The 19,436-nt window shown below is 43.6% G+C and overlaps 1 non-coding gene across 1 annotated transcript; it reads left to right on the top strand.

Moving 5' to 3' along the window:
- Window positions 1-12,965: 12,965 nt before the first annotated feature.
- Window positions 12,966-13,047, top strand: trnas-aga (transfer RNA serine (anticodon AGA)). The gene has a single exon. It is a non-coding gene; the product is annotated as a tRNA-Ser (tRNA).
- The last annotated feature ends 6,389 nt before the right edge of the window (window positions 13,048-19,436 follow it).

Here is a 19,436-nt window from a genome sequence, read left to right as displayed (position 1 = left end):
AGGGGAACGTGACAACTGCAGCACAAGGGGAAAACATGGGCACTGACATGTTGGTTGTTTTCTGCTGTGCCACATCACAGCCGGGTTAGAAGAAATGACTGCTTTTTTTTCTGTTCAACTTTAACAAAACTCATCCCTGCAAAACGTTGCCACCTTAGTCCATTAGCACACGTGGCCGCGCAGGGATGCAAACACAAGCCTTCTTAAGAAGTGGAATCTGAAATCAGAGTCTCAGGTTGCTCAGCCACGCGAGCACACAGGCCAAAACCGGAAACCCAAGAGCATGTACCTGATGATACCCTGCAGCATACTCACAGCAACTGCACCAGTTCTGCAGAATAAGCGGTGGGCAGGAATTGCTCTATCTGAGCGGTCGTGCTTGTTGTTCTCATCAGCAAATCTGGCTTTGAATTTGCTAGCCCATATCTGCTACCATGCTGAAACGGAATGCAATTCCGATTAGTCGCTGTGTGAAACTTTGTTCATTTTCTCTCCTCAGATAAAGTGATCACTGGAGATGAAGAATTCTGCTCCTGCCAGAGACGCCGACTCTCCAGCTGCTCGGATGAACTGAAAAACTGGTTTAGCACTGGAATCCGAGAATGGCAGAACACGTAGCAAGATTATTCGAAACCCAGAGCCAATAAGAGTTCCAACTTTCCTTTTCTTTCTTCATAATAGTGCATTATCCAGCAGAGCCATGAGCAACTGCCACCTGGCTACAAGCTGCGTTGGAAACCTATGTGGCAATCAAGGAGATGCGACTCACTTATTGTCGGTAAATCAAACACTTCTCACTTTGAGGTGTACAAAAATTAGTTTCTATACATATTCAGGGAAGGTCAAAGGCGATCTCAGATGTCAAAGAGGTGGTCACTGCTCATGATTGGTCTTTGTTCGAGTTGTGAAAAGGTTTCCCGCTTTAGTCGCATTCACGTTTCTTGTTGATGACTGAATTAGACAGAAGGTGTTTCACCAGAGCTGCACTTGACTTGCATTCCTCTCCCTCGCTGTCATACTGTCCTGGAACTCTATGATACCAAGAAAACAAAATACATACTGCGTCATTCGGCAGCCTGTCTGTGATTTCCTCATTTTCAGTGACAACAAGGCTTAGACTTCAGGCCACACAGTAATATTATTACTAGTATGAGAACAAGAGTCTATAGTTCATCTGTGCCTGTAAATCTTTTCATTCCCGTGGTTGACTGAATGAACTGTATGCGTGTCTGCTGCTTCGAAACTCGAATATGTGAACTGCTCCAAACTATGATTGAGGATTTCTGCTTTTGGTTGACACACGTTGAGAAACGCCAGACAACGTTCAAATGAAGCTTTCAGAGCACATTTTCGGATGAATTTGACAGAGATTAACATCATGAATCCAGTGTTCGCTGTGACAGAAGGAAGTGAATGCTCTCCTTGTTACTGATCCAGGCCACCTTCGCATGTCAAGCAAATGCGGTACTGTTGTTACAGAAAGGATCAGTGCCCGGTAACTGTGTCCTTAAAGAGGACATGATTGAAAAAATAAAGAATACCATGTTGAAATATCCAAGAAATATTGGCTGAAACGGCGCAGAAAATTTTCCCTGCAGCGCCAAGACAGAGGAACATATGTAACGGCACTCTTAAACAGGATGGCCAGCAGTGATATCGACATCACCACATATGAAGGACCACTGCTAATAGAAATTTGAAAATGAAATTCACGCAGCAGGTATTCGGAATTATATTCTTTTCACCGCTACAGTAGTATTGGGCGAGTAAATTCAAAACAAGGTTTGCTGATGAGAATGCAATAAAGCCCCATCGATCATGATATGAAAGACTGTCGCCCGGAAAGAGGGAACAATAATGTTTCTTCTAAGCTTTGTACTGGGCCACTTTCGCACAAACTGATACTGCTACTCTCCAGAAAAAGATCAGGACCCGCGGCATGCACTCTAAGAAATGGTGACCATCAGTGCTGGAAACTCCCTGCATATTCAGAACAAGGAAGAATACATATCGAATAAAAGTGTAGATGGCAATAAATTGGACTTGTATTCCCTTTCATCACGACAGCTAGAATTTGCGTGGATATACAGAGTAAGGTTTACTGACCAGGTCAGAAAGCAGTTACCTCCACATATCTTGACACACAAGCCTATCTTTCTTTCTGTCCATTTTTTGTTTTGAAGCACCGATCCTTTCCGGAGGAGATGAAGATGATTACTGCTCCCCCGCACGATCACAGTGGGGCCAGAGACCCGATCGAGCTGCTCAGAACAGTTCGTGTTTGCCAGAATCACTGAAACTGAGATTGATGACACGTAGACACGGTGTAACAGCTGCCAACACATGTGGAGGGTTTTGGGACGGATTAGGACCCACTCTGGGTAAAAGACTGGATCCTAAAACTGGGGATTAAGTGTTCAGGTAGAGGACTGGAGAATGGAGTTAAGAACGATATTAGCCAAGATCGAATGGCGGAGCAGACTAGATATTCTGAAAGCACTAACCGTCCTCCTATGTCTTCCAATTTCTGGCCATCTGGTATCGAAGGAAATAGAAACAGAGTTATTTGTTCAGTTGTAAGTCCTGGGCAAAGTGAGAGATAGAACAAGCATGATACAATTTTAGAGACTGGGAAATGTTTGGAGAGGAAGCAATGAAAGTGAAGCTGAATATAAAGTTTGAAGTCAGGACATATTCAATAAGAAGGAAGTTTGTAGAAAGACAGAGGGACATGAAGATGGAAAAAGAAGTGTCACCAGTCCCGAAATCTCATTCGGTTTTCATTTTCAAGATGCGACCGGACCTGCTGAGATTTTCCAGCAATTTCATTTGTTGATTCTGAAACAGAAGATGGGAGTGATCCTGGACCAAACAGCTCTCTCATGTTCTGGGAATATTTGACTTACCCGTTCGATCAGATCACGTCTGTCCCACACTGAAACCTCAGAATCCTTCCCCGCCCCCATCCTCGTTACTGGCGCTAAACTGTTCATTACATAAACTTACATGAGCACACAACAAGAACAATTGCAAAATGTACAGGGAGAGCTCCGTTCCGATCCATCAGCACATTTTGAATCAGTTAATTGTCGTTCAGGGCCCATGAGACATTAAGCCGTCTCTGTCAGACCACTAACAAATGGCCATTCGCGTTCTGTGTCTTTGAACACTTTGGTTGGTGCACAGATGTAGTGGAATCTCATGTTGTAAAATGGACATCATTCATAGCATTTTCAGCTGCACTGATAAACTTGTCTCTGGCGCTTCCAGTAAAGTGCAGACAGTTTTCACTCAGAAACCGACATGTGATCAAAGCAGGAGGACATATGTGTCTATGAAAGCAACAAGAATGCTCCACTAGCGTTGGCTTGCAATTCCGCATGTGGAACGAAGAGCTGGAACTCGATTAAACAGTGAAAACGCCTATTATGGGGCTTGGACGCACGACTCTCTGATTAAACACCTCACATTGCACCGAACTGAGATATCCAGGGTTGGCACACGATGAATTAGTTTGCTATTTCATTCTGAGCATAATTCACCTGGCACAACAATTTGCAAAGATCCAGCTCATTCCTCCCAATCACAAAGAACATCATTCACATCTTTCACTTTTGTTATTTCTTCAAAACATTACAATCTATTTAACACTTGTCCCGGCATTTAAGATTCAACCCGAATATTTTCATAAGAAGTGATTTCCATTCACTCTGGCAGCAGTAAATCAGTCGGAAAATTACCTTAGGAAACCCAATCATTTCTGTTTACAGTATTGGGAATTTCCCATCTGCTGACGAGACAGAGTCCTCACAATCAACATTTTCTTTGTTCTTCCTGCCTAAAACGTTTACCACTTCTTATTTTCAAGATAGGAGTTTTGTTTATACCACGTTCCAAGAACAGGAACAACCTTCCAATCTCCTGAATTTTCAATTTAAAATGGAAGTTTTGTTCCTTTCCCACGGGAAGAGCAGTTAATGAGAAAGGAGTTTCCACGAGCTGTGTCCCAGGGTTTGGCAGGAAGCCCTGATTGAAGCTGCAGTGGCCGCTTTCAGTTGGCATCGGCGGTTTGGAGAACATGGTGTCGTATTCTGCTGCGTGTAAACGTCTTGCTCCCTGTGGACTCGGGATGAATCATGGATGAGATTTCGGAACAACACTGCCTTCCAGTCTCTGGTCATCTGCTATCTAAGGAAATATAAACAGAGTTATTTGTTCAGTTCGAAGTCCTGGGCAATGTGAAAGATGGAACAGTTCTGATACAAAATCGGAGACTGGGAAAATGGTTGGAGAGGAAGTAATAAAAGAGAAGCTGAATATAAAGTTGGAAGTCAGGAGACATTCAATAAAAAGGAAGAGTGTGCAAACGCAGGTGGGGATGGACATGGAAAAGGAGTGTCACTAGTCCTGAAGTCTTAAATCGATTTATATTTCCAAGATGCTACCAGCATTTTCCAATAATGTCATTTGTTGGTTTAGTAAGAGAAGATGGCAGTGATCCTGGACCAAACAGCTCTCCCGTGCTCTGGGGATATTTGACTTACTGTGTCTATGTCCCACACTGAAACCTCACGATCCTGCCGCACCTCCACCCTCGTTACTGACAATATACTGTTCATTACGTTAAACACAAGAAGAACAATTGCAAAACGTTAAGGGAGAGTTCCCTTCGGTTTCCATCAGAACAATCTGAATCACTAAAAATTGGTTCAGTACCCATGTGACATTGATCCGTCTCTGTCAGACCCCGAGCAAGTGGCCATTCGCTTTCCGTGCCTTTGAACACTTTGGTTGGTGCACGGTTGGTTTGGAACCTTACATTTTGAAACGGACATCATTCATCGTATTTTCGGCTGCACTGATAAAGTTGTCTCTGGTGTCTCCAGTAAAATGGAAATAGTGTTCACTCAGAAACCGACGTGTGATCAAAAGCAGGCGGACAGATGTGTCAATGAAAGCAGCAAGAACATTCCCCTGCGAAGGGTTGCAATACTGCACGTGGAAAGAAGAGCCGGAATTGTATGAAGCGGTGAAAGCGCCCATTGTGAGGATTGCACCCACCAACCACAGATTAAGCATCTCACACTGCACCGACTGAGCTAACCAAGCACTGTGCACTGTGGATTAGTTTGCTATTACATTGCGAGCATAATTCATCAGCACTTTGTTAGGATCCAGTTCATTCCTCTTAATCACAATATGATTCACACCTTTCACTTCAGTTATTCCTTCAAAGCATTACAATCTATTGAGCACTTGTCCCAGGATTTAAGTTACAACCTTAATATCTTCATATTTTTACCCTCACCTTTATATCACTGATGTGATTTCCATTCACTCTGGCACGCCGTAAATCAGTCGGGACGTTACCTAAGGAAATCCAATCATTTCCGTTTACAGTGTTGGGCATTTCCTATCTGCTGACGAGACAGAGTTGTCTCAATCAACACTTTCTTTGTTCTTTCCACCTAAAACCTTTTACCACTTCCTATTTTCAAGGCAGGAGTTTTATTTATAACACGTTCCAAGAACTGGAGCAACATTCCAATGTCCTGAAGCCCTTTCCAATTTAAAGTGAATGTTTTTCTCCTTTCTCACGGAAAGAGCTGTTACTAAGGAAGGAGTTTCCACGAGTTGTTTCCCATGGCTTGGCAGAAAGTCGCTGATTGAAGCTGCAGTGGCCGCTCTCTGTTGGCATCGGGAGCTTGGAGAAAGTGATGTCGTATTCTGCTGCGTGTAAACGTCTCACTCCCTGCGGACTTGGGGTGAATCATGGATGAGTTTTCCCGGTTCCAATGTCAATACATGATCGGGGTGAATGCTTGTGCTGAAATATTTGAGGCTTATTCCCTGGGTGGGCTCGAACCACCAACATTTCAGCCAACTGCGCTAACTATTTGAGATACAGAAACTGGCAACGCAGATATCCAAAAGCAAAGCTATCGACGGGATATGAGGATACGTCGGACAGCAGGAACTTGCGTTGTTTTCAGAGACGGTCGCTGATTTTATCACCGAGAGGGTAAGCACACTGAGGAGCTGCAAACACTCAAATTAAAAGGCATCCACACATGTACAGTTCACTCACATACATCTCCACATAGTAGCTCACTTACGATGCTGGTATTTGAAGCCACGATTCGATAGAAACTGAAGCTTAAAATCCAGCATCTTAAAACCCTCGATCCCGCTACCACACAAAAGCCCACACTCAGAATTTTTATGACTAGTGTTTCAGCATCGATTCACTTCAGGCACTTAGACCTCGCAGATTATGTAATGAAATTGGAGTAATTTAAGAAGAAAGACCAAAGAAAATGTACAGACAAGGAACAGGCCCTTCATCCATTCAAGGCTGAGCCGATCCAAATCTACTGTTTAAACCTGTCACCTAATTCCTAAGCACCTGTATCCCTCTGCTCCCCACCTACTCATGCATCTGTCCAGACGCATCTTAAAAGTATCTACCGTGATTACCTCTCCCGTCTCTGCTGGGAACGCGTTCCAGACACCCACCACCCACTCTATCCCTCTTAAACTTTTCACCACTCTTTTTGAAAGCGTGACCTCTCGGTATTTAATCCTTCAATCTGGGACATAAAACTTTTCTCTATCTATCCTGTCTGTACCCTTCATGATTTTGTAAACCTCAAAAAGGTCCCACTCAAACTCCTTTTTACTAATGAAAACAAAACAACCCAACCTCTCTTCCTAGATTGCACCTTCCATACGAGGCAACATTCGCTTAAACCTTTTACGCGCCCTCTCCAAAGCGTCCACATCCTTTTGGTAATGTGGGGACCAGAAATTTGCACAGTATTCAAAGTGTGGCCAGACCAATGTATTGTTCAATTTTAACATGACCTGCCAGCCATTTTATTCAATACCCCATCCAATGAAGCCAAGCATATTATATGCCTGCTTGACCACTCGATCCACCTGTGCAGCGACCTTCAGTGTATAATGGACCTGTACTCACAGATCTCTCTGTCCATCAACATTTTTTTCCCGAGGTTCTTCCTTCATTGTATAACCCCATCTAGAATTAGACCGATCGAAATGCGTCACCTCACATTTGTTTGGTTTGAACTCCAGCTGCCACTTTTCCGCCCAACTTTCCAGTATCCTCCTGTATTCTTTAACAGTCACTTATACTTTCTGTTAGTCCAGAAATGTTCGTGTCATCTGCAAACTTTCTGATAATTCCAACAGTGCTCTCTTCCAGAACATTTATCTATATCACAAACAACAGTGGCCACAACACTGACCCCTGTGGAGCACTACTGGTCATCTTTCTCCATTTCCAGAAACTCCATTCAACTGCCACTCTCTGCCTCCTATTGCTCAACTAATTCTTTATCCACCTGTCGAGAACACCCTGCACACCATGTTACTTTACGTACTGTATTTGGTTACCATGGGGAACCTTATCTAACTCCTTCCTGTAGTGCATGTATATGACATCAACAGCCTTTCCTTCATCTATCAACTTGGGCACTTTACCAAAAAATTCTATGCCTCTCACTGATATGCACATTATTTTCTAAATATGAATAGATCTTATCTCTTGGTACCTTCTCCAGCAACTTTCCCAACACTGATGTTAGGCCCATTGTTCTGTAGTTATCCGGAATATCCCTATTATCCTTCTTGTACAGTGGACAATATGAGTAACGTTCCAGTCCGACAGAACCTCACCTGTGCTGAAGTTCGCCACGGAGATATCTGTCAGGGCCCCAGCTATTTCCTCTCTCACCTCACTCAGGAACCAGGGATAGATCCCATCCGTTCCTGGGGATTTGTCCACATTAATTACCCCTAGCCTGCCCAACACAGCTTCCCTACTTAAGTCAACATGATCCAGACTAATCAAATGTCTTACTCTAGACTCAATATTCATCATATTCCTCTCTTCAGTGAACACTGATGCAAAATAATTATTCAGAATCATACCCAGTCTCTCAGATTCGACATACACCCTTCCTTTATTTTCCTTTAGTAGACCAATCCTTTCTCTGGTTACACGCTTGCTTCTTATATATGAATAATAGGCTTTAAGATTCTCCTTAATTGTGCTAGCGTGAAGTTGTTTCATGACCCCTTTTAACCCCCTTGATTCCTCATTTAAGACTTGTCCTACTCTTCTCATGTTCCTCGAGGGACCATTATGTTCTTAGCTGCCGAGGCGTTATGTATGCTTCCCTTTTCCTCTTGGCAAGTCGTACAATTGTCCTGTCATCAACAGTTCACGAATATTGTCTTTCAAATCCTATGCCTTCAACGGGACATGCCTATCCTGCACTATATTTAACCTATCTTTGAAAGCCTGCCACATATGAACTGTGTACGTTCCTACAAATAGCTGTGTCCAATCCACATTTCCGACCTCCTGCATAATTTTGATATAATTGTCCCAGGATAGTACTCTTTCCTCAGGACCACTCTCATCTTCGTCAATGAGTATTCTAAAACTTACAGAATATTGGACACTTCCCAAAGAAATCACCCACGGCAACTGCTATCGCCAGCCCTGGCTTATTCCCCAATATCAGTTCCAATATGGCCTATTCCCTCCTCAGACTATTGATATACCGCCGCAGAAAACTCACCTGGAGGCTTCTTACAAATGGTATACCATCCAGACCTCTGACGCTAAGAGTATCCCGGACAATGTTGGGAAAACGGAAATCTCCCATCAAAACTAAAGAATTGCCTCTACGTCTTTGCATGATCTGTTTAACTATGTTTTTCTTACACCTCACGCTCACTGTAATACAGCCCCAAAAATCTAACCTCACACTTCTTATTTCACTGCTCCATCCATAGTGTCTCACGACCCAAGCCTTACATGGTGTCTTCCTTTCGCACACCCATGATATCATCTCTGACCAGCAATGCAACTCCTTCCCCTTATTCTTCCCTCCCTGTCCCATCTGAAGCATCTATATCCTAGAACATTTGGTTGCCAACCATGCCCTTCCTTCAACTAAATCTCTGTGATCGCAATAACGTCATATTCCTCGGCATCAACCTAAACCCTAAGTTCATCTGTCTATACTCCATGCATTAAAGTAGATGCATTTCAGGTCACCAGTTCTTTTGCATTCATCTGCTCTCTGCCTACTCTTCCCATTTTTAATGTTATCTTCCTGATTCTTAGCGTTTCCAGTTTCCACCTCACTGCCGACTTGTTTAATCTTGTGGTTCCCAGCGCCCTGCCACCTCCCCAACAGCAGTAGGAAAAACTCCCGAAAGGACATTCGTTCCCGTCTGGTTCAGATGTAGATCGTCAATTTTCTTATAGTCCCACATTGTCCAGAACTGGTCGCACAGTCCAACAAATCTGAAACCCGCCCTGCAGCACCATTCCTCAAGTCACGTGTTCATCGTGCCTTTTTTTATTCATTTCTACGCTGGCAGTCACATGGCACCGGCAGTAATCCCGAGATTACTACCTTTGAGGTCCTCCTTTTTAATTTCTCTCCTGGCTCCCTGAATTCTCCCTGCAGGTCCTCATCTCGTGCCTGTATGCACCAAGACAACTGGCTGTTCACGATTCCCTTTTCGAATGATCTTCAGCCGATGGGCGACATCCCTGGCCTGAGCACCTGGGAGGCAACATAACTCTCCAGAATTGCTGATGCTCCATAGTGAGTCCACCCGCAGCTCCAGAGTGACCACGCGGTCAAGCAAGTGCTGCAGCTGGACACACGTCTTTCAAGGATACGTTTAGAAAACCTTTACAAGGATTTGCAAGGTTTGCACTGCTTGTAGGTGAGAACGAAACTGTAGGCTTCGTCAGATTCCCAGGAGCTTCAGGGCTTAGATATGGCCTCTCAGAAGCTTATAAAATCATGAGGAAGACAGACAAAGTAAATAGTCAGGGAGCACTTTTTCACAAGACACGCGAGATCAAATCTACATAGCAAACATTTAATGTGAGAGAGGAAATATTTAAAAGGGATGTGCTGGACACATGTTGTTCACACAGAACTTTTCTGTGTGTGGAATGAATTGCCACATTTAGTGGCAGAGTCTGGTGCCCTCACAACATTTCAAAGGCATCTGAATGGGTGTATAGACAGGAAGACCTCGGAGAGATAACGCACAAATATTGTGAGATATGTATGGATTAATTTCGGTAACCTGTTTAGCAAGGGCAAGTTGGCTCGCGGGATTTGTTTCCATGCTCGACAACTCTGAGATGCTCCAGCCACCGGCACCGGTTTGAATACACCATTTGCAAAAAAAAAAGCATGATGTTTGTTACTCAGCGAGTTTGGCTATTTTGTTTGGAGGGTGGATGGGCCCAACTGATCCAGAGATGAAGGTTTTCCGGATATTTGCTGCCAATGACCATTCTTCTTGACACTTTCCCAAGTTCGTCATCAAAGATTTTGGCTAAAGAAAAATACCTCACATATCGCATTACCCACTTTCCTCTCCAGCGAATCCAAAACCTGACAGCTCTTAACGTGGAACAGAATCAGAACTGAAAAGGCAGTACCATGATCAGACACACCAAAGCTTAAGTGCTGTCTGTGATGCACTGTGAGTCGTCTCTGACATGAACCGCTCGCACAAGTAACAGCGAGGCAATTCCAAACCTACTGGAGATTTAGTTTATTGCCAAGTCCCAGAAAGTGCTCAAGTATCATAAAACAAAACAGAACAACAACGAACCAATAAGAGTGAACATTTCCAATTGTATCCGTGATTAAATTAGGCCATCAATGCCCCGGTGATTACCTTTCTCCCTCACCAGGACAGTAGTGAAGGAAATGAAAGAATAGCAACGTGTCACATCGCGATTGCCCACCTTTTCACCACAGCATCAAATAACGTCGAACAGATTCAATGCAAGATCTTCTTTCGAAATAACGGTGAAATAACTATGTCTATTCACTTTCAGAATAAACGTGGAATAACACAAGTTGTCTGGAATATGAAGAACCAACATAGACTACTTGGGTTACAGATTCTACTGATGCACAGACTTTCATATGAAAAGGTACCTTGGGTGATTGCCCTACACCCAGAAATCCTCTGGCTACCTTCTGTTTGCCCTGTCACATTAACCTTGTGCTGCTGTAATCGAATTTGCAGTTCTTGCCATTTGTCCGTATTGCAACTAGGGATAGCTGGTCGTGGCAACTCGTGACTGCCACACAAATTCTTTGCCAAAATTGGATTGTCCCGCAACGTGATTCGCAGTGCACGAACTTCGCAATGAGGATATGCCACGCGGCAAGTTACAAAGCATGCTTCCATTTATTAAAGTCAGTTTCTGGGAACTGACAACCAGATTCCTCCTTACACTCGGAATTATGACAACACATAAACCAACAGCCTCTCTCAGAGACAAACGACCAATGCCCATCTTGTGCCGGACAAACGTAGTTGACAAGATTGCACGCAGGGACTGCACAGAAGACTATAGAGGAGAAGCAGACAGGCGACCATCGAGCTGCATTCATGCAGTTCAGTTACCCGATAAAACCGATGCACAGCTGTTCCTTGTAGGTACACACAGGGCACTGAGTCTCTCTGACTCAGGGACTTGGGACTCGGATTATAGGACCATCTGCAGTACTGGTTACTTCCTTGTGTGAGGTAACTCCCGATGGAACATATGTAAAACACGATAGCTGATTGAGAAAAGCGTCCAAAATAGTACCCAAGAGACGTATTTCTGTTGTGTTTCTGGTCCTGTTCCTGACATGACATCCAGCATTGTAATTATTGTGTGCTTCCTGACGATTCGGTGGATGCTTCCGTGATTGCATTGTGTGCAGTAATCTGCGTTTTAGCTGCAATTACGTGCGTTTGAAACCCAGGACCACCTGCCTCTATTCTGTTTTCTTCTTCACATGCGCAATTGCAACACAGTAAACGATCAATTAATATTGGAAAATGACATATACAGGCGTGTGAAAAGCCCAGTTTCCGTGGCAATTATGCAATGGTTAGAAATTACATTGATTCAGGAGATAAGGATGGAAAATGTGTTTGGGTAGAGATGAGGAACATTGAGGAAAGAGGAAACCAGCCGGTGTAGCTTACAAGAACATTAACAGTAACCACAGTGTAAAAAAACAGTACAGGAAAAATACCGCCTGTGAATGCTAAAAGAAGGCAAGAATTATGGGAGACATTCATTTCCCTTCTTCCACTCCCGTTTGAATTGTAAAAAACTTTGAAGAAAAACAATCGAAAAGTCATATATGCCCCATCGAACAACGTGGGTCATACCTTGGCCATTGATTACCGTAGATTAGAATACTTACAATATGGAAACAGGTCCTTCGGCCCAGCAACTCCACACCGACCCGCCCCAGCCCAAATGCATTCCTCTCCATTCACCACGTCAATTCAGCACGACCATTTCACCTTACCGGTACATTTTTGGACTATGGGAGAAAACCAGAGCAAGTGCACGCAGCCACGGGGAGAATGTGCAAACTCCACACATTCAGTTGCATGAGGCGGGAATTGACCCTGACTCTGTGGTATTGTGAAACAGCAGCGCTCACGATGGTGTCAGCGTGAGATGGGACTTATTTGACGACTTTTATTGGGAAAAATCTCTTTCATTGTGAGCATATGGAAAGACCAGCTCCTTCGCCAGAAAAAGAAATGAATATGTCACTAACCTTGGATTGTTTCATGTCCAAGAACACACAGATCAATACCTCTCTTGATCAGCTCTGCTGGTCATGTTTGCAAAGAGATCTAGCAAATTGCCAAAGTGGGATTGTCCTTTCAATCAATAATTTTGACTCAATTTGGCTGCAAATATCTTTTCCTAACTTTGTGTTTTTCTTCCTTTACGTTGGTGCCTCGCACCTTGCAATTCACAGCAGAGGTGGGAGAGGAGAATGGAAGCATTCAGCTTATCACGTCAACGGCAGCTTTCAATGAGATTACGGCTGATTTGGTCAATGCTCAACCCACCTGAGCTGTCTGTAGTCATGGCCGAGTGGTTAAGGCGATGGATTAGAAATCCATTGGGGTTTCCCCACGTAGGTTCGAATCCTGCTGACTACGTTATGAATGCTTTCCTGCTGGTACAATTTTCGCTCAAAGTTCAGAAAAACTATTTTGTGAACCAGGCCGGTAATTTGATTAGACTTGGGAAACTCGAGTTCTTCATCAGAAATGTTCCATATTTAAAACATTATCTTTGTTTCTCTTTCCAGATACACTGCTCGACACATCGGGTTTCTGCAGCTGTTATTGAACGTCCTGAGCAGAAGTGCTGCTTTTCATTAGATTCCTTTAATCCCTGTCCTCTGTTCTCTGACTCGGGTCAGTGGCAACACTTCCTCCTGTTCGTCAAAGTGCTCATTCCCCACCGCTCCCTCTCCCATCATTAGAAACAACCGCAGGAAATCGCCACTTAACCATCTTTGTTCCAAAGTGAAACTCATCAGCCTCGGGAATCTCTCCACCAAACGGGACTTCTCATCCCTGGACATGGTGCAAGCCAGAGGATTGTGAAGAGATACTGTGAAAATATTGTCAGTTGGCAGTTGAAAAAATGTTTAGGAAGCAAACCATATAATTTAGGCTCCAGCTTTGTAAATCTTGATAAACTCTTTGGGAAATGGAATCAGAGGAGAATGAAGAAGTGTGAACTGTACGACCGAGTAGAGGACGGGACATTGACTCTGATGTTCTCGGGACAGGAACTGATCTGAGACATTGAAATCATTCTCGCTCACGTACGTGAGGAATGCAAACTTCATCTGGACTCTGGGACAATGAAAAACTCTGGAACACTCAAGACAATATCCAAATATTGACTGGGATCACTACAGTACGAGTACGATAGGTGAGTCATTTTTTGCCCAGTGTGTGCAGGAGGGCTTCCTGACACAGTACGTACACATGCCTTCAAGGGACGAAGCCACTTTCGATTTAGTACTGGGTAACGCGCCTGGCCAGGTTTTAGATTCGGAAGTAGGTGAGCACTTTGGAGACAGCGATCACAATTCTCTCAGGTTTACTTTCGTGAATGAAAGGAATAGGTATACTCCACGAAGCAAGAGTTTCAGCTGGTGGAAGGGAAATTACGATGCAATGAGGTAAGATTTAGGAAGCGTAGAATGGGGTAGGAAACTGCAGGGGGTGAGCACATTAAAATGTGGAGCTTATTCAAGGAAAAGCTCCTGGGTGTCCGAGATAAGTATGTACCTGTCAGGCAGGGAGGAAGATATAGAACGCGTGAGCCGTGGTTTACTAAGGAAGTGGAATCCCTGGTCAAGAAGAACAAGAAGTCTTATGTTAGGACAAAATGTGAAAACTCAGTTAGAGCGCTCGAGGGTTCCAACGATATCAAGAAAGATCTAAACAGAGAGCTGAGAAGAGCCAGGAGGAGACATGAGAAGTTGTTGGCAGATAGGATCAGGGTTAACCCTAAGGTTTTCCATAGGTATGTCAGGATTAACAGAATGACGAGAGTTAAATTTGGGACAATCAAGGATAATAATGGGAAGTTGTGTGTGGAGTCGGAGGAGATTGGGGAATCGCTAAATAACTATTTTTCGACACTGTTCGCTATAGAAAATGAAAATGTTGGCGAGGAAGATACTGAGATACTTGCTTCCAGAGTACTAGAGATTGAGGTTCACAAGGATTAGGTGATAGAAATACTGCAGAGTGTGATAACAGACAAGTCCCCTGGGCTGGATTGGATCTGTCCTAGTATCCTCTGGGAAGCAAGGGAAGAGATTGATGAGCCTTTGGCGTCGATCGTCAAATCATCGTTGTCGACAGGAATAGTTCCTGTGGAATGGAGCATAGCATACGTTGTTCCCGTGTTCAAAAAGTGTCGTAGAGACAACCCTGGTAATTACAGACCAGTGAGTCTCACTGCAGTTGTTGGTAACGTGTTGGAAAAGGTTATTATAGATAGGATTTATGACCATCTGGAAAATAATAATCTGATCAGGGACAGTCAGCACGGTTTTGTGATGGGTATGCCTTGCCTAACGACTCGTATTAATTTTTTTGACAAAGTGACCAAATAGGGAGATGACAGTAAACCGGTTGATGTGATGTATATGGGTTTCAGAAAGTTGTTCGATACGTTTCCCCACAATAGGCTATTATACAAAATGTGGTGGACTGGAATTGTGGGAGAGATTGCAGCTTTGATCATAATTGGCTTGCCAATATAAAACAGTATTGTAGTTGATGGAACATGTTCTTCTTGGTGTCCAGATACTGGCGGCCTACCACAAGGATTGGTGTTCGGTCCACTGCTGTTACATGAGATCTAACCTTGCCAATCAGTCTCCCATGGGGAACATTGTTGAACGCCTTACTGAAGTCCATATAGATCACATTTACTGCTCTGCCCTCATCAATCTTCTTTGTTACTTGTTCAAAAAACTCAATCAAATTTGTGAGACATGATTTCCCACGCACAAAGCCATGTTAACTGTCCCGAATCAGTCCTTGTCTTTCCAAATACATGTACATTCTGTTCCTCAGGATTCCCGCCAACAATTGGAGTATTCTTGGCAGATGCAGTTTCATGTCGGGAATGCGAGATCATATACTTTGTCGGGAAGAATCAAAAGACACGCTACTATTAAAATCGATAGAAACGCAAACGATGTGCAGTGCAGAGGAGTCTCAGTGTTCTTATACATGAAACGAACAAAGGTTAATCCCATATTTATTTCTTGCTGGCAAAAGAAAGCGTTTTCTGATGCTTACAATTAAAGAGATGGTTTCCAAGAAAATAGGAAAATTAAGTCACCAGTAGAGTAATCAATTACCAAGATATCCCTCGTGATGTTTTATGGGACATGTGGGGTTTTTTTGATTGTGGTTCTCCAAACGTTTTTATAATGGAACCGGGAGTTTTAGATGGGAAGTTAACATCAGGCATGACTATTGCCATTTTTGTTACTCACACACAATATTTTTTCCTTGTACGATTTATTTCGCTTTGTGGTTTCTGCGAGTGGGCTTGTAAACCACACAAGCTTGTGAGTTCATTCCTCACTGTTCCTCAACTCCAGCCAAACAGACTTTACATCCTTATTTCCTGAATCAAGGTAATCGCTAACCATTGCATAAATGTCATTAAAACTTCGGTATTTCACAGGCCTCTGTATATCATCTTACAATATTAATTAATCCTTTACTGTATTGCAGTTGCGCATAAGAAGAGAAAAATAGAATCGAGAATGGAGGACCTCCGCTTCACACATCCGTTATTGAAGCGAAAATGCAGATTACTGCCCATGATACGATCGTGGAAGCATGTGCTGAACCCTCAGGAATCACAGAATAAGTGCAGTGCCACAGGGCATGTCAGGGACAGCACCAGAAAGACAACAGAAATGCTGCTATGAACTCCTATTTTGGATGTATTTCTCAATGAGCAATAGAGTGTTACATGTGTTCCATCAGGGGTTACCTCACACAAAGAAGTAACCAGTGCTGCAGACGGTCATATCATCCGAGTTCCAAGCCCTGGAATCAGAGACATTCAATATTCTGTGCATAACTGCAAGGAACAGCTGTCCGAGGCGTTTACAGTCCAGGTGAAATTACGAATGCAGCTCTCTAGTTGTCAGCCTCTTTCTCCTTTGTCGTGTTTCGTGCAGTCCCTGCATGGAATCTCGTCAACCACGTTTGACCTGCACATGATGCGGATTGGGCCTTGTTTTCTCGTGAGTTGTTGTCTGAATGAGGCTCTCGGTTTCTGTGCTGTCATAAGTCCGAGTGTTCAGAAGAATCTGGATATCGTTTTCCAGAATTTGTTTTTAATACAGGGAAGCATGATTTAAAAATTACATCAAAGCATATCCTCGCTGCGAACTTTGTGTGCCATGCATCTGCGAATGAAGGTGTGTGGATATTGGTTCTTGGCAAAGAATTTGTGTGGGCGTCAGTCCAGCAGTCCCTAGTCGCAAAACGTACAAACGGCAAGGGCCACACATTCGACTCGAATAGCACAACAATAATAGGACAGGACAAGCAGAAGACAGCCAGACAATTCCTGGAAGCAGGGCACATATCTACGGATTCCATCCGTTGGACCCAATCTGCCATCCCAACAAATGGAAGCAGCGAGAATGAAACCAAATGAATTCGTACCAAAACATAGGAGCAGCGCTTCACAGGAACCTCTGTAGCGCTGAGAATGTCACCCAGACAAGTGACATCTTCTCGAGTCACCGAACTTTTCAACAAGAACTCCAGAAGCATCCGAACTTCACATCTTTCTGCTCCAAAACACTCCGCTTTTCCACAATAGAGAATTGCACACTCAACTACCGCGTGTAAGATGAGAATACCAGCCCCTACACTACCAAGGGCGGCAGTAAGAGCGAGGGGAAACAGCTGCCACTGTCATTCCACAGCTACAAACGCTCTTTTTGAAAGGTACATTTTCGTATGAATGTCGGGGCAGCAATAGAATATGGGAACTTAACAGCCCGCGCTGTGTATTCATATTCTGGACAATGTGAGTTGTTCACAGTTTTCCCTAAAAGTGAGTGGACGTCGTTATTTCACCGCTGTTGTGAAGCCAGATCCTGCACTAAATCTGCTCCCTCGTTTTTTGTTGTTGTGGCTAAAAGTTGGGCAATCGCAACGTAAAACGTTGTTATATTTCTCTCATATCCTTAATGACTGTTCTGGTGAGGGTGGCTGGAGATTAGCTCGCTCGATCAGGTGGAGGCACCAACGCATTGTTGAGCTAATTTAATCGAGAATATAATTGGTAATATTCACTTTGCATGGTACATTTTTCTGTTATGTTTTATGTTACTTGAACACTTTCTGTTACTTGGCAATGCACTCAATCTCCAGAATGTCGGGAAGCTCCGTTTGGAATTGCTTCGGTGCTATTTGTGTGAGCAGTTCTGGACATACACGTCTCGCACTGCCTCACAGACAGAAGTAATGAGTTTGTGTGTCTGATAATGACTCTGCCTTTTGAGTTTTGCACCTGGTCCACATTAAGAGCTGTCAGTTTTGGATTCACTGGAGAGTTGAGGGGATAACACGATTTGTGAGGTGTTTTTTAATCAACGAAATTATTTGATGGAGAACTTGGGAATGTATCAAGGAGAATGATCATTGTCTGTAAATGTCTGGAAAACATTCCTCTCTGTGTCATTTCAAAACATTACGCCTCAAGAAAAAATAAAATTCAAACACGCTGACTTAGTAACAAACAGCATGCGTTTTTGCAAGTGGTCTATTCAAACTGTTGTCAGGTACTGGAGTGTCACAGAATTGCCGAGCACGGAAGCAAACCTTCCTATCCAACTAGCACCTGCTGAACAGATGACCGTAACTAATCTAAACATATTTGCCAATATTTGTCCCTTATCTCTCCGAACACTTCCTGTCTGTATACCCATTTAGATGCCTTTCGAGTATTGTGAGTGCACCAATCCCTGCCACTAAATTTGGCAATTTATTCGACATGCACAAAAATGTCTGTATTAAAAACAAGTGTCGCTCACATCCCTTTCAAATTGTACTGCTCTCACATTAAACCTATGCTATCTCGCTTTAAACTCACGTGACTTCTGAAAAAGTGTAGATTGACAATGTTCTCTGCTCCTCTACCTCATGATTTTGTAAACTTTTCCAAGGACATCCCTCAGGCCTGAAGCTCCGGGGAAAACTGTCGAAGAATATTCAGCTTCTCGCTAATGTCCACACTGTGCAAACCTTTCAAATCGTTGTAATTTCTTTTTAATTATGCGAAGGTATTCAAAGAAAGTGCCAAGGGAAATTGCCCGAAGTGAAGAGATGCTGAAACATTAGTCTTGATAGGTTTGGCGCTTAGTTATCGTCAGGGAGCGTCGCTGAGTGGTTTAATGTAGGTAAAAACATTGAATACAGATGCTGGAGACCAGATTCAGGATTAGTGGTGCTGAAGAGCGCAGCAGTTCAGGTAGCATACGAGGAGCAGTAAAATCGACGTTTCGGGCGAAACCCTGGATTCCCTGAAGGGCTTTTGCCTGAAACGTCGATTTTACTGCTCCTTGGAAGCTGCCTGAACTGCTGTGCTCTACCAGCACCACTAATCCAGAGAGGTTAAATGTGCTGGGTTTGGGGTCCAATGTCTATTGCGTCGTGGGTTTGAAACCCAACTTTGCAATAGAACAACAGCAGGCAGCTTTTTATGACAGAACTACACAGGTCCTGATATTGTTTTATGGGTGTGTTTGTTACTCCTCGGGTCTCTCACCCTCTCTGCGGTAAACACGGGTACATGAGCAACTGATTCTTAAAATAATGAGAACTACTGCTGTCCACATTATTCCTGTCCGTTGGACCCAATCTGCAATCCCAACAAACGGAAGCAGCTGGAATGAAACCAAATGAATTCGTACCAAAATATGAGAGCAGCGCTTCGCAGGAACCTCTGCAGCGCTGAGAATGTCACCCAGACA

Source organism: Chiloscyllium plagiosum, unplaced genomic scaffold (genome assembly GCF_037043375.1).
Source record: "Chiloscyllium plagiosum isolate Xiang-an unplaced genomic scaffold, Cpla_swu_hap1 HiC_scaffold_45, whole genome shotgun sequence".
Classification (NCBI taxonomy): domain Eukaryota; kingdom Metazoa; phylum Chordata; class Chondrichthyes; order Orectolobiformes; family Hemiscylliidae; genus Chiloscyllium; species Chiloscyllium plagiosum.
The sequence above is the reverse complement of the archived record's forward strand: the minus strand, read 5'-3'. Positions and strand labels throughout refer to the sequence as shown.